Source organism: Schistocerca americana, chromosome 6 (assembly GCF_021461395.2).
Source record: "Schistocerca americana isolate TAMUIC-IGC-003095 chromosome 6, iqSchAmer2.1, whole genome shotgun sequence".
Taxonomy (NCBI): domain Eukaryota; kingdom Metazoa; phylum Arthropoda; class Insecta; order Orthoptera; family Acrididae; genus Schistocerca; species Schistocerca americana.
In genome coordinates this window covers 478,751,254-478,755,919 of record NC_060124.1, presented here as the reverse complement: position 1 = coordinate 478,755,919, position 4,666 = coordinate 478,751,254, and positions in this window count along the sequence as shown.

Genomic DNA, 4,666 nt, shown 5'->3' with positions numbered 1-4,666 from the left:
TCGCCACAGTTCTTCTCGTAGTGCTTTAGGCGCTAAAGGGGCTGGATCAGTTGTTTGTAGAAAACTCTTCCTTGATTTAAGTCTTTTAGATTCGGGGTAGTGTCCAAACATTGAATGCCTGGGATCTGTTCCTTATTTTTGTTTCTTTTCTGCAGCTGTTCTCCTACTGATGTCTAGAGGGGCTATGCCCATAAGTTGGTAAAGCTGGTTTGTGGGAGTTGGGCGGAGGTAGCCTGTTATGATGCGTCCTGTCTCATTCAGAGTTATATTTATTTGTTTTGCGTGGATGGGTTTTTGCCATACATGTGCCGCGTACTCCGCAGCGGAGAAACGTAACGCAGAGCCGACGTACGGAGAACTGTGGGTTCTGCTCCCCTTCTACTATTTTTAGGCTTGCGGATGATGTTGTTCCTGGAACTCCCTTTCATATTTGTGTCCAAACAATGATCCTTGACAAGTTTGACCCCAAGATATTTTGGTGCGTCGCAATGAGAGGCGCGGTGTCCCCGCTAAGTTATGTTGAGTTTTCTCCTGGCCTCTCTACTGCGCAGGTAAAAAGCGCAGACTTGTGTTTTGCTGGGTTTGGCTTGAGGTGGTTATCGTCATAGTAATCAGCTAGATTATCAAGCACTGTTGTCAGTTTTCTTGCCACTTTTCCTAATGTTTAGCAAAAAATGGTTCAAATGGCTCTGAGCAGTATGCGACTTAAATGCTGAGGTCATCAGTACCCTACAACTTAGAGCTACTTAAACCTCACTAACCTAAGGACATCACACACATCCGTGCCCGAGGCAGGATTCGAACCTGCGACCGTAGCGATCGCGCGGTTCCAGACTGAAGCGCCTAGAACCGCTCGGCCACTTCGGCCGGCTAATGTTTTGCCCTAATGAGCAATGACTGTATCATCTGAGTAGATGAAGGAGCGAGCATCTATACTAATCATCTGGTCATTGCTGTAGATGTTGTACATCATTGGGGCATGGACGCTACGTTGGGGTAGTCCATTTTTCTGGGCCCGCCATCGGCTCTTCTTTGTCTGTTCTACATCAGGCACTGGATGAATTGCGCCAGTCGGTAATCCGTCGTGGTGTTATATATTTTTGATATTAACTTATTATGGTTAATGGTGTCATGTGCGGCTGTAAGGCCAATAAAAGCTGCACCTGTCATTTGTTTCCGTTCGTAGCCATCTTCTATGTGCTGGGTGAGGTTCAAAATTTGTCCAGAGCATGACCTTCCAGGGCGGAACGCTGCTTGATCTTTAATAATATTCTGGTCTACACGAGCGGAGATGCGGCTAAGGATAATTCTTTCCTAGGACTTTATAGAGCTGGCAGAGGAGGGAGATAGGCCGAAAATGTTTGGGATTTGTGGGGCTCTTTCCAGGTTTTGGTATAGCTACTATCTTTACATTCCGCTAGGTCTTGGGGATCTTTATTTCAAGGACGCATTTCTTGATCATAGCCACACTACTGGCCATTAAAATTGCTACACCAAGAATAAATGCAGATTATAAACGGGTATTCATTGGACAAACATATTATACTAGAACTGACATGTCATTACATTTTCACGCAATTTGAGTGCATAGATCCCGAGAAACCATTACCCAGAAGAACCACCTCTGGCCGTAATAACGGTCTTGATACGCCTGGGCATTAAGTCAAACAGAGCTTGGATGGCGTGTACAGGTACAGCTGCCCATGCAGCTTCAACGCGATACCACAGTTCATGAAGAGTAGTGACTGGCGTATTGTGACGAGCCAGTTGCTCGGCCACCATTGACCAGACGTGTTCAGTTGGTGAGAGATCTGAAGAGTGTGCTGGCCAGGGCAGCAGTCGAATATTTTCTGTATCCAGAAAGGCCCGTACAGGACCTGCAAAATGCGGTAGTGCATTATCCTGCTGAAATGTAGGGTTTCGCAGGGATCGAATGAAGGGTAGAGCCACGGGTCGTAACACGTCTGAAATGTAACGTCCACTGTTCAAAGTGCCGTCAATGCGACCAAGAGGTGACCGAGACGTGTAACCAATGGCACCCCATACCATCACGCCTGGTGATACGCCAGTATGGCGATGACGAATACACGCTTCCAATGTGCGTTCACCGCGATGTCACTGTAAACAGAATCTGGATTCATCCAAAAAAATGACGTTTTGCCATTTGTGCACCCAGGTTCGTCGTTGAGTACACCATCGCAGGCGCTCCTGTCTGTGATGCAGCGTCAAGGGTAAGTCTCCGAGCTGATAGTCCATGCTGCTGCAAACGTTGTAGAACTGTTCATGCAGATGGTTGTTGTCTTGCAAACGTCCCCATCTGTTGACTCAGGGATCGAGACGTGGCTACACGATCCGTTACTGCCATGCGGATAAGATGCCTGTCATCTTGACTGCTACTGATACGAGGCCGTTGGGATCCAGCACGGCGTTCCACATTACCCTCCTGAACCCACCGATTCCATATTCTGCTAACAGTCATTGGGGCTCGACCAACGCGGGCAGCAATGTCGCGATACGATAAACCGCAATCGCGATAGGCTACAATCCGACCTTTATCAACGTCGGAAAGGAGATGGTATGCATTTCTCCTCCTTACACGAGGCATCACAACAACGTTTCACCAGGCAAAGCCGGTCAACTGCTGTTTGTGTATGAGAAATCGGTTGGAAACTTTCCTCATGTCAGCACGTTGTAGGTGTCGCCACCGGCGCCAACCTTGTATGAATGCTCTGAAAAGCTTTACAGTTCAGTTCAAATCACGTTTTGTTTGATCAGAGGTTAAGATACGAGTTTAAGTTGCATAACAGTTTTTGAGTACCTAGTTTTGGTAATACATAGATCTTTTTATAGAGGGGGAGATAGAGTTGGGCTACATTTCATACATAAACATATAGTGGTGAGTTTACATTTCTTCTGCAGTCACTGTCTGAATTCCAGTCATGACGTTTATTTTCGGTGTACGTTGGAAATCACTTGGAGTGAGAATCCAAACGTCTCAATAATACATCAGCTGCACTGGCGACACACAGTCGGGCGATCAGCAGCAAGGGGCTATTTTGGACTCTGAGGAGAGACGTTTTGCAATCGTAACATACAAGATTCTCTTACAAATGATCCTGTGAAAGCCGGCTGGCAAAGAAATGCTGTTCTAAAAACGTTTCTGTCCCAACAGGGAACAATTTCCTGGGTGCCAGCCAATTGTGCGATAAAGTTCTAAAAAGACTGCAGTTAGCATTGAGAATACTTCACCATAGTGCATTACCAGCAGGACACTCATGCTGGACTGTTGCGAGGCTGTGCGGGCCTTCCTCTCACCTCCCCTGTGATATGAAAGCGTCGGACGGCTCCTACACGATGCCTGACACTGTACATACAGCCCAGCAAGGCGTTTCTGTCTGCCCAGAACTTGAGCTATTAAGGCGACCCTGCACTTACCCTCCGAGAAACGTGTCTCTCCCCACACAGCGGCAACACAAGCAGATCACGAGATTTCAGTCAACAGAAAGAAAGACCCGTCACCTCCAATTAGCCAGTCCAACTAGATATGGAGGCAATCAGTATGCAGTCGCTGTCAGTCCACTTTATTTAACGCCATAACTATCGTAGTGACTTTCTATCTAGATAATAGTGCATTAAATGTGCCCATACTTGTGATCTAAACAAATTAAAAATGTAAAGAGGTAAGTCCTCAGGATTTCCCGTCATTCATTACCCTCTACTCGCAGTAATTTTTTTTCCCTAGGTAATTTACGGTGTACTTTATCCACCTTAACATTAGAGCAATACATAGTAAATCATCATCCAACACACAAACATCCTCAGGAATACTAACACAGCCATCCACACAGTTACCTTACTGCTGGACACGAGGCATAAGGCTGCAAGTAGTCTGTTTCGGTTCTTATATTGGTAACGCCACCGCCACGCAGCGCTCTGTATGAAAATCACTGACTGTGCTGTGTGCACTCTGTGGCTGGGTGGCATTGTTGGAATTTGCTATTGTAGTGTTGGGCAGTTGGCTGTTAACAGCACGTAGCGTTGCGCAGTTGGAGGTGAGCCGCCAGCAGTGGTGGATGTGGGGAGTGAGATGGCGGAGTTTTGAGAGCGGATGATCTTGACAGAGACAGTAAATTTGTAAGACTGGATGCCATGAACTGATATATATATATTATGACTTTTGAAACTATTAAGGTAAATACATTGTTTGTTCTCTATCAAAATCTTTCATTTGCTAACTATGCCTATCAGTAGTTAGTGCCTTCAGTAGTTAGAATCTTTTATTTAACTGGCAGTATTGGCGCTCGCTGTTTTGCAGTAGTTCGAGTAACGAAGATTTTTGTGAGGTAAGAATTCATGAAAGGTATAGGTTATTGTTAGTCAGGGTCATTCTTTTATAGGGGACTACAGGAAGTCAGATTGCGTTGCGCTATAAATATTGTGTGTCACTTTAGTGAATGTCTGAGTACGTTCAGTTTTCCTCAGCTGTTTGAAAATCAAATAACATAAGATGTTTATCAGCACAGTAATTCATTAATTTTTCTAAGGGGACGTTACATATGTCGACCCTTAGCTGAGGATACCTCACTGGAATCTTCTGATTTTTTCTTGTAGTTCGTGTAATTAGTGTAGCTATTATTTATTGTTAGCGAGTAATTGTAGAGAGAAT